Source organism: Schistocerca americana, chromosome 2 (assembly GCF_021461395.2).
Source record: "Schistocerca americana isolate TAMUIC-IGC-003095 chromosome 2, iqSchAmer2.1, whole genome shotgun sequence".
Classification (NCBI taxonomy): Eukaryota; Metazoa; Arthropoda; class Insecta; order Orthoptera; family Acrididae; genus Schistocerca; species Schistocerca americana.
Window position 1 is genome coordinate 359,011,834 of NC_060120.1, and position 12,243 is coordinate 359,024,076.

The 12,243-nt window shown below is 38.0% G+C and overlaps 1 protein-coding gene across 2 annotated transcripts in view; it reads left to right on the plus strand.

Annotated features, from left to right (window-relative positions):
• The window catches only part of LOC124590307, a 108,619-nt gene that overhangs the window by 34,695 nt on the left and 61,681 nt on the right, over positions 1–12,243 (plus strand). The window lies entirely within an intron of this gene.

Consider the following 12,243-nt stretch of genomic DNA (forward strand, 5'->3'; position numbering starts at 1 on the left):
ATCTAAATAACATGGTTAAAAAAAATAACCGAGAAATGCAGTTCGTAATATGCAAATGTAAAATGAAGAAAACCAATTGGAGAAAAGAGCTGCGGATACTTAAAAAATCAAAACAGGATGGAAATTAAGCAAAAATAGAAAAAGATGTGAATCTTGAGCTATTGTTCACAGTGTATTATATCTGAAACATGATTAAAGAATGTTATAATTATTACAGAAAAGTTGATGCAGAAGTTGATGAGACGATGTGCAGGAGTTCCCTGAACATCATATAAAATCCTGATATGAATTTTAAAATTTTCTCACTGACTTGAATTTTCAAACACAATACACCCATAAACTGATCATGAATCATTTCCTTGTTGCTGGTATGCAAACACAATGTAAGGAAAACAGAGGTATTTTTCTCACTGTAGAACAAGCCAAATGTTATAACTTTCCTAATTCCAGTTATGTTGGTGATTGTAAAAGTCATTAAACAAATGTGATGTGCTGGATTCAGTACCTCCTGTTAATGGATATAAATTAAAGAGAATATACAGGAATTGCTTACCTGGAAGTTATGGCATACTAGATAAACTGTATTACCTCATTCTCGCACTGAGAATAATAAAAAGAAATGAGGAAAAGAAGAAGAAGAGGGGAAAAAAGGAACACCAACTGCTGTTTACTTGGTCAGTTTTCAGAACAGGTCTTTAATGCCTATAAACAGTTTATCCTCTGGAATGAGATTTTCACTCTGCAGCGGAGTGTGCGCTGATATGATACTTTCTGGCAGATTAAAACTGTGTGCCGGACCGAGACTCGAACTTGTGGGCAACTGCTCTACCAACTGAGCTACCCAAGCATGACTAACGCCCCGTCCTCACAGCTTTACTTCCGCCAGTACCTCGTCTCCTACCTTCCAAACTTTACAGAAGCTCTCCTGCGAACCTCTGTTTTTCAGGAGTTAAAACTCTTAGGATACACATATGTTATGTCTTCAAGATGTAATCAGGATAGACTTCTCTTTCCAAAGTAAGGGGACTGGGAGATACTGCATGAACTCTTTGCCTACCACCATCTGGGATTTTTAATGTTATATGTACTTTATTTCTACTACTAAACTAGTATTATTGTTCATGTATGTACTGACTGACTATGTCCACGACTGTAAAAGTTATTATGGACAAATAAACCATTATTATTATTATTATTATTATCTTTGAAGGAATCAGTACTTTTATTTTGAGATGTGAGTGAAGTAATATCTAGTGGCACATGCAAGAATGAGAAAGGAATTGACACTTTAAGTGCTGATATTTTGTCAGAAACTTGAGATACAACTGTAGAACCATCATTTTGTGAGAAGCGAGACACATCGTATTTAATGGAAAGTGTAGAAATTGAGCACAAGAACGAGAGAATTGAAGAATAATTTCAGAAGTGGATGTCATTTTTAAGTATTGCACCAAATACGAAGAGGAAAATGTTACAGAGCTGAAAGAAAATGTTGAGTTGTTGGGGATAATAGCAGGTTATGTTGCTTATGGAGTTAAATGTAAACACCCAGAGTTGTTATGCGTAAGGTATAACCGAACTGAACATATAATTTTTCAGGAAAGAACTGGTCTCAGACAATCATGGAAAACCTTCAGTGATGTCAACTTGTGACAAAGTAAGGTGGGATATTTTTACTTCCCCTCTTGTTTTGCCATCTGCCTCCTTGAATTCGTTTTTTCATTTCTGACTAATTACCATTAACATACATAAGTATATTCTGCATTTTCATAAAAGAGAAAGATTGGCCCTCGTTTTAAAGAATATAGCACCAGATTTAATTTTGTGTTTAGTTTTATGTATGTAATTGATTTTCTAATTTATTTTGACTATCCCTAGTTAGTATCTTCTGTTATAGGGTGAAATCAGTAATTGTTTCACAACTTAAATTCTATTATTGACTTATAAACAAATATAAATTGTGTACTAATTATAAACATGAGGAGGAACAACTAATAGTATTCTTAAAGGATCTATTTGGCTCTATTTGAGAACATGTTAGCAAAGCCAGCCCTTAGTTAATTCCAAAGTAATTAACAGTTTTCTCAAAAGTATTGTTTGCACAACAATATCTGTTAATTTCATCATTTAAACAAATAATTTGGCCTAACTCTTGTAGTAGAAGGAACTGTTAAAAAGACAGAATTTTTCGATGTGTTTAGTTAATTTAATGAGTTAAGTTTTAATTGTAATTTCTGTAAATTAAACTTCGAACAATGTTTAGTTTCAGTGCCTATTATCATGCTGATATATAAAGGCCCAATTTTTGGTCCTGAGTGAGTCAGTCCATGGCCAAGTTTCAGACAAGAAACCTGTGTTGGTTAGGACAACACAAATGCATCAACACTTAACTGTGAAATAAGTGTAACACGATCATGTCGTGTGTTAAAACAATGTCAGTGTCTGTTCCACATGTACATTTTTATTCTTCAAGAACTGTGAACTGAGTGCTTAGGCTTTTACTGCTTGTAGGTGTTAAACAGTAAACTGTTGTAGCAATATGTGGATGTTTGCCTGCAACCTATTAATGAGGCTTATCAAAAGTTAAACAATAGTTAACTGGCCATATAACTGTGTAATAATGGGGTGGTTGTGAACAGTGAAAGTAAATAATTGTGAAATGCAACTGTGCACCTGTTGGCTACATCATTTAAAGTAGTCAGTGTTGAAATTTCACCCTCCATTTTTCAGCCAGTATCACAATGCAGTATGTCTACACCGAGGACAATCAATGATGAAATAAAGCAGGCGAATGTCACAAACTGAATGGTTTATGGAATTCATTTTGAAAATGGAAAGACAATTTCAACTATTCCACAGTAATTTCATTGATAGTAACACAAAAGCTTTTGTAGGATTAAATGACATTATGGATGTGTAACATCCTTGAATGGAGAACTTAGCTGTCATTTGTTTTGTAAGGACCCACACTTTCATCACAATGATGAAAGAGTTTGATGTCCTACAGAGACTACACAGATACATTTCACCAACCATACAAAAAATAATAGAGATAAATTTTAGAAAAAAATATTTTATATAATTGCCTACAAGAAATGTGAAGTACTCAGAAGTGGTAGAGGCAATGAAATGAAAATTCATGGGTTGAGAGGATGTGTGATGGTATTTCAGTGATTACAAAACTGAGTCAAATTTACAAAGAACTTGGCAGTATGATCCCATTTTCAATATGATGTCACGTCCCCTTTGTCCTAAATGCAGGCACTGATTTGGTTTGTAAGGGTCCGATAAAGCCACTGTATCCTCTCCAGGGGCAGTATGGCTCACAACTATTGTAAATGGTCCTTGATATTCCTGTCTCTGGGACAGAGTTGACATGGATGTTGGACCTGTGCCTGCTCTATCAAGAACAGATCTGGGGATCTCACTGGCTACAGGAATACCTCACCATCACGTAGACAGTTACAGAGGCATGTTTCATATGTGGACGACCATTATCCTGTTGAAAAATGGCACCACGATAGTTTCACATGAGAGCTAACACTTGAGGACACAGGATGCCCATTATATACTGATGTGCTGTCAGAGGTCCCACAGTCACTGCCAGCTATGAGCTGAAGTCTTACCCAGTAGTTCCCCACTCTATGACACCAGGAATAACACCACTGTGTCTTGCCAGAACATTGTAAGAACGGGACCTCTCCCCATGTCACTGCCATACTCACCGATGATGATCATCCAGGGTAGTGGAGAACGGCGATCCATCACTGAACACAATGTAACACTATTCATCAGCAGTCCGTGCTTCCCAGTCCTGGCACCACTCCAGATGCAGCCATTTGTGTTGTGGTGTTAACGGCAGCCTATGTATGGATGGTAACTCATTAGTCCAGCTGCTGAAAGTGCCTGACGAATGATGTTGGATGAGAGAATGCTGCAGGGAGTCCATTACTTGTTCGTATATGGCAGGCGAAGATGTGAAAGGGTTAATACGTGCTTGGTTCACAGTTTGGCTATTCTCCCTTGTGGTGGTTAGATGTGGTTGACTGGGACCTTGACAGTGAGTATGCCTGGCCTCAAGATTCCCATGCAGTCACATCTGAATACCCCACAAACCTGGATATTGCACAGTTCAAGCAGCTGGTCAAATTGAGACCTAGAATGAGGCCCCTTTCAAATGCTGATAGTGTTTTGTTACATGAGTACACAACATCTCCATGTCCTTAACAGTGATCACTCAACATCTGACACTGTTCATGCCCCTTGTATATCATATCAGTCCTCATAACAACTCTAAACATGAATGACATTAATGCAGTTAGGTGGCCACCCTACCTTTCACAGATGATTGAAACTCTAAATCACTTAAATACCTCCTGACCGTATGTACTTCTACAAAAGTACAATGACATCCATCCGTGTCTTCTGGATACTTCTCATTTTCAAATGTAGTGTATGTACTAAACAAACATTAATATAGAACAAAATTTTATAAATTATTATTATTATCTCTGAAAAATATGCGCAACAAGAAAGACTACAAAAAGGATTAGTACAAAGCCTCCATAGTAAAAAATGATTATCTTTAAATGCCAAAATTAGACATTACAAAACAGTAACTAAACCATCAGTGTTATATGCCAGCAAAACCTTGGCACTAAACAGGAAAACTGATACTAAAGAAAGAAGAAAGAAAAATAATTAGGAAAATTTTGGGACCAAGGTGGGCTAAGAATGGATACAGACTATAGAAAATGTCCAAACTTGAAGAATATTCTAATATTGGGACAGACATAAGGAAAAGACGCCTCAAATTATATGGCCACATAATGAGGCTTCCCGAACACAGACTAAAAAAAAATAGTAAAATACATAGATTCCCTTGCTAATGGAGGAGAATGGATCCAAAGTGTTAAAAAAGACTTGAAATTAGCCAAAATCACCAAAGAGGAAATAGACACAAGGAACAATTTTAGAATAAAGGTTGAAAAATGGGAGCTTAAATCAGAGAGAAAAGCCCGAAGAACCAGAACAAAATGGAGTGAAGAAAGAAGAGATAAATTCTCACAAGCAATGAAAAACTCGTGGGCAAATAAAAAGAACCAGAAGAACAAGAAGAATGGACAATGAAACATCTTTACTTAGCATCTTCCACTCTGGGAGCTTTGTGGCTAATAATAATAATAATAATAATAATAATAATAATAATAATAATAATATAAATAGGAATAATAATAATAAGAAATAGGAATAGATAATACAAATATTAAAGAAGAACTAAAAGAAAAATATAGACAAAGACTAACAAAAATACTGAAAACAGAATTGACAGCAAGAAACAAGACAAAAGCTATAAATACTTATGCTATACCAATATTGACCTACTCGTTTGGAGTAGTGAAATGGAGTAACACAGACCTAGAAGCACTAAGTACACTTACACGATCACAATGCCACAAATATAGAATACATCACATACATTCAGCAACAGAAAGATTCACATTAATCAGAAAGGAAGGAGGAAGGGGATTTTTCGACATAAAAAACCTACATTATGGACAGGTAGACAGTTTAAGAAAATTCTTTCTAGAACGAGCAGAAACCAGCAAAATACACAAAGCAATCACTCATATAAATACATCGGCTACACCACTGCAATTTCATAACCACTTCTACAACCCTTTAGATCACATAACATCAACAGGTACGAAGAAAGTAAATTGGAAAAAGAAAACATTACATGGCAAGCACCCGTATCATCTAACACAGCCACACATCGATCAAGACGCATCCAACACATGGCTAAGAAAAGACAATATATACAGTGAGACGGAAGGATTCATGATTGCAATACAGGATCAAACAATAAACACTAGATATTACATCAAGCATATTATTAAAGATCCCAATACCACAACAGATAAATGCAGACTTTGCAAACAACAAATAGAAACAGTAGACCACATCTCAAGCGGATGTACAATACTAGCAAATACAGAATACCCCAGAAGACATGACAATGTAGAAAAAATAGTACATCAACAGCTTGCCTTACAACATAAACTTATAAAACAACACGTTCCCACATACAAGTATGCACCACAAAATGTACTGGAGAATGATGAATATAAATTATACTGGAACAGAACCATTATAACAGATAAAACAACACCTCATAACAAACCTGTCATCATACTCACCAATGAAGAAATTAACACAACTAATGGAAATATCCATACCCAATACAACAAATATACAAAAGAAAACAGGAGAAAAAATTGAAAAATACATCCAACTGGCTGAGGAAATCAAGGACATGTGGCATCAGGATAAAGTTGACATTATACCAATTATATTATCAACTACAGGAGTCATACCACACAATATCCACCAGTACATCAACACAATACAGCTACATCCAAACTTATATATACTACATATAAAAACAAAGATGAGGTGACTTACCGAACAAAAGCGCTGGCAGGTCGATAGACACACAAACAAACACAAACATACACACAAAATTCAAGCTTTCACAACAAACTGTTGCCTCATCAGGAAAGACATATTTAAATATGTCTGCTTGTGTCTGTATGTGTGGATGGATATGTGCGTGTGTGCGAGTGTATACCTGTCCTTTTTTCCCCCTAAGGTAAGTCTTTCCGCTCCCGGGATTGGAATGACTCCGTACCCTCTCCCTTAAAACCCACTTCCTTTCGTCTTCCCCTCTCCTTCCCTCTTTCCTGATGAGGCAACAGTTTGTTGCGAAAGCTTGAATTTTGTGTGTATGTTTGTGTTTGTTTGTGTGTCTATCGACCTGCCAGCGCTTTTGTTCGGTAAGTCACCTCATCTTTGTTTTTATATATAATTTTTCCCACGTGGAATGTTTCCTTCCATTATACTTATATATACTACTACAGAAATCTGTAATTATTGATACATGTTCAATTACCCGAAAGTTCCTAAATGCAATGTAACATATACCGTACAGTTAAAAGGAAGTCACGCTTGATCAAGGTCCGCGTCACTTTCCATTTTTGACCAGACATAAAGTCTGAGAAAAGAAAGAATAATAATAATAATAATAGTAATATACTTTAATATCAAAAATCCCAATGACATTCATGATAATTGTATAGGAGTGAAACACATTGTACACACTATACCTGTAAATTTCTATGTGGTGTGAAATACGAGAGGGTCAGTGGTGACATCACCACCATAGCACACCTGTGTGTGATATCTGCCATTTATTCTAATAATTGTGATGTGACCCTTTTCCACTTACAGAAGAAAGTATCAAAAGACCATGTTTGCTATATATTGAATTGCCATCATGAACTGTTGAAGTTACATACCAATTAGGTTTCATGGTATATTGGGAAGACACTACAAGTCACAGATGGAACTACTATATAATGTGTTCATGGTACAATTCAGTGATGCACCTGTCCTTTTTGATATTTCCAGTAGCTTTTTTCATAGCCCAAAGTACACTGCTATACCACATTTCATGCCTAGTTCAACAAATGCTGCATTACCAACATGTATGCTAAACTAATAGGCCTGGAACAAAGCGAATGTGTCCTGGGGTATTAACAAGGATTGAACGCCAGAGTAACAAATGATTGGGGATGTTTTTTGATTGGCATCCTCTGTTAGGTCACATTACTATGACCATATGACAAGTGTGGTATATGTATAGCATATCACATCCTGTCCCCCCCCCCCCCCCCCCCCCCCCCATGAAGCATGGACCTTACCATTGGTGGGGAGGCTTGCATGCCTCAACGATACAGATAGCTGTACCGTAGGTGCAACCACAACGGAGGGGTATCTGTTGAGAGGCCAGACAAACGTGTGGTTCCTGAAGAGGGGCAGCAGCCTTTTCAGTAGTTGCAGGGGCAACAGTCTGGATGATTGACTGATCTGGCCTTGTAACACTAACCAAAATCGCGTTGCTGTTCTGGTACTGTGAACGGCTGAAAGGAAGGGGAAACTACAACCGTAATTTTTCCCGAGGGCGTGCAGCTTTACTGTATGATTAAATGATGATGGTGTCCTCTTGGGTAAAATATTCCGGAGGTAAAATAGTCCCCCATTTGGATCTCCGGGCGGGGACTACTCAAGAGGACGTTGTTATCAGGAGAAAGAAAACTGGTGTTCTACGGATCGGAGCGTGGAATGTCAGATCCCTTAATCAGGCAGGTAGGTTAGAAAAATTAAAAAGGGAAATGCATAGGTTGAAGTTAGATATAATGGGAATTAGTGAAGTTCAGTGGCAGGAGGAACAAGACTTTTGGTCAGGTGATTACAGGGTTATAAATACAAAATCAAATAGGGGTAATGCAGGAGTAAGTTTAATAATGAATAAAAAAATAGGAGTACGGGTAAGCTACTACAAACAGCATAGTGAATGCATTATTGTGGCCAAGATAGACACGAAGCCCATGCCTACTATGGTAAAACAAGTTTATATGCCAACTAGCTCTGCAGATGATGAAAAAATTGATGAAATGTATGATGAGATAAAAGAAATTATTCAGGTAGTGAAGGGAGATGAAAATTTAATAGTCATGGGTGACTGGAATTCAAGAGTAGGAAAAGGGAGAGAAGGAAACATAGTAGGTGAATATGGATTGGGGCTAAGAAATGAAAGAGGAAGCTGCCTGGTAGAATTTTGCACAGAGCATAACTTAATCATAGCTAACACATGGTTTAAGAATCATGAAAGAAGGTTGTATACATGGAAGAACCCTGCAGATACTAAAAGGTATCAGATAGATTATATTATGGTAAGACAGAGATTAAGGAACCAGGTTTTAAATTGTAAGACATTTGCAGGGGCAGATGTGGACTCTGGCGACAATCTAAGGGTTATGAACTGTAGATTATAACCGAAGAAACTGCAAAAATGTGGGAATTTAAGGAGATGGGACCTGGATAAACTGAAAGAACCAGAGGTTGTACAGAGTTTCAGGGAGAGCATAAGGGAACAATTGACAGGAATGGGGGAAAGAAATACAGTAGAAGAAGAATGGGAAGCTTTGAGGGATGAAGTCAGCAGAGGATCAAATAGGTAAACAGACGAGGGCCAGTAGAAACCCTTGGGTAACAGAAGAGATACTGAATTTAATTGATGAAAGGAGAAAATATAAAAATGCAGTAAATGAAGCAGGCAAAAAGGAATACAAACGTCTCAAAAATGATATCAACAGGAAGTGCAGAATTGCTAAGCAGGGATGGCTAGAGGACAAATGTAAGGATGTAGAGGCTTATCTCACGAGGGTAAGATAGATACTGCCTACAGGAAAATTAAAGAGACCTTTGGAGAAAGGAGAACCACTTGCATGAATATCAAGAGCTTTGATGGAAACCCAGTTCTAAGCAAAGAAGGGAAAGCAGAAAGGTGGAAGGAGTATATAGAGGGTCTATACAAGGGCGACGTTCTTGAGGACAATATTATGGAAATGGAAGAGGATGTAGATGAAGATGAAATGGGAGATATGATATTGAATGAATAGTTTGACAGAGCACTGAAAGACCTGAGTCGAAAAAAGGCCCCAGGAGTAGACAACATTCCATTAGAACTACTGTCAGTCTTGGGAGAGTCAGTCCTGACAAAACTCTACCATCTGGTGAGCAAGATGTATGAGACAGGCATAATACCTTCAGACTTCAAGAAGAATATAATAATTCCAATCCCAAAGAGAGCAGTTGTTGACAGATGTGAAAATTACGGAACTATCATCTTAATAAGTCTCAGCTGCAAAATACTTACGCGAATTTTTTGCAGACGAATGGAAAAACTGGTAGAAGCCGACCTCGGGGAATATCAGTTTGAATTCCGTAGAAATGTTGGAACACGTGAGGCAATACTGACCCTGCGACTTATCGTAGAAGAAAGATTAAGGAAAGGCAAACCTACGTTTCTAGCATTTGTAGACTTAGAGAAAGCTTTTGACAATGTTGATTGGAATACTCTCTTTCAAATTCTGATGGTGTCAGGGGTAAAATACAGCGAGCGAAAGGCTATTTACAATTTGTACAGAAAGCAGATGGCAGTTATGAGAGTCAAGGGGCATAAAGGGAAGCAGTGGTTGGGAAGGGAGTGAGACAGGGTTGTAGCCTATCCCGGATGTTATTCAATCTGTATATTGAGCAAGCAATAAAGGAAACAAAAGAAAAGTTTGGAGTAGGTATTAAAATCCATGGAGAAGAAATAAAAACTTTGAGGTTCACTGATGACATTGTAATTCTGTCAGAGACAGCAAAGGACTTGGAAGAGCAGTTGAACAGAATGGACAGTGTCTTGAAAGGAGGGTATAAGATGAACATGAACAAAAGCAAAATGAGGATAATGGAATGTAGTCGAATTAAGTTGGGTGATGCTGAGGGAATTAGATTAGGAAATGAGACACTTAAAGTAGTAAAGGAATTTTGCTATTTAGGGGGCAAAAGAACTGATGATGGTTGGAGTAGAGAGGATATAAAATGTAGACTGGCAATGGCGAGGAAAGCGTTTCTGAAGAAGAAAAATTTGTTAACATCGAGTATAGATTTAAATGTCAGGAAGTCGTTTCTGAAAGTATTTGTATGGAGTGTAGCCATGTATGGAAGTGAAACGTGGACGGTAAATAGCTTAGACAAGAAGAGAATAGAAGCTTTCTAAATGTGGTGCTACAGAAGAATGATATGGATAGATCACATAACTAATGAGGAGATATGGACTAGAATTGGGGAGAAGAGAAGTTTGTGGCACAACTTGGCTAGAAGAAGGGATCGGTTGGTGGGACATGTTCTGAGACATCGAGGGATCACCAATTTAGAATTGGAAGGCAGCGTGGAGGGTAAAAATCGTAGAGGGAGACCAAGAGATTAATACACGAAGCAGATTCAGAAGGATGTAGGCTGCAGTAGGTACTGGGAGATGAAGAAGTTTGCACAGGATAGAGTAGCATGGAGAGCTGCATCAAACCAGTCTCAGGACTGAAGACCACCACAACAACAACAACAACATCTCATCCTGTACATTTCATTATATGCGCTAGCAAAACAGTAAAGGAAGGAGGGTGGAGGGGGAGATAATGCTCACTGCATTTGTCACATTCTATAAGCCACGTGTTTTGCTCACTGCATTTGTCACATTCTATAAGCCACGTGTTTCTGTGGGTTATGCACCTTAGTAAATTTGGACAGAGTGGTCTGTGAACGGATGCAATGAATTCATAATTGCCAGACTGAGGGACTGTTAATGCCACTAGTCTTCTACAACCTCAAAATTAAGGCATGTTTTGGTACCTCCCACAAATCAACCAACCAACTAATTTGTGGCCCAATGGTGGAAAGTTATCCTTAAAAGTGAACAAGGATATTGGTTTAGCTGCCTTGATGGTATGAATAATGCAAATATCTATAAAAATCATCAACCTCAAGGTGTTCTGTGTGCCAGTGAGCTCGATGGCTGTTCATGCGAAACATCTGTAACAGGTAACATCTAAGCTACTGGTCAGACTTCAGTTCTGTTAGACTTGTGCAGTGGGGCTCACTCTTGATTGGCCTTTATTTCCCCAAGTGGCTCCTACTGTATCACACAAAGACACAACCAACAGCTCAAGTGATTGGTTGGGCAGTGTTCAGATCCTTGGAAAATAATGCTCACATAACTAAAAGTTAAAATAAATGTTATGAAAGATGAGAAAAGTTAGCTCATTTGGAAAGATTTCACAATCCCATTTAGGTAAAGCTCTACAGTGTACAGCTGGAATGCTTACATCCATGAGTAATCTCAGGAGCAAGACTATATATCTGGGGTTCTCTACTTCTCACTCTGATACGAAATGCAAAAAATGTTCAGTATTACCATATTCTAACAGAACTGTACAACACACTGAATTTCAGCAAGGATGTTTTTCCTGAAGAGATTTGTTGGGCATGTACACTCTTTGACATAAAACCTGGCCACCTCAAAGACAGTCTGAGTAATTCATGTAAGCGGTCGATAAAACTGGCCACCCCTCAGATTCTTAGTCCAGCCATCTGCGCAACCTAGTAACACTGTGGGATGTGAAAGTGTCTGGTGAAAGTGTTGTCTTCTATTCGAGCTGTTACAATGCTATACCTGATTGTGATCCAGCGGAAAATGCCACACAGTGTAGATACACAGTCAAGAGTTTCCTCTTGGCACTGGCTGTCATCCATCCGGGCGAATGCAGGATGTTGTGCCTTGGACGCATTTCTCCT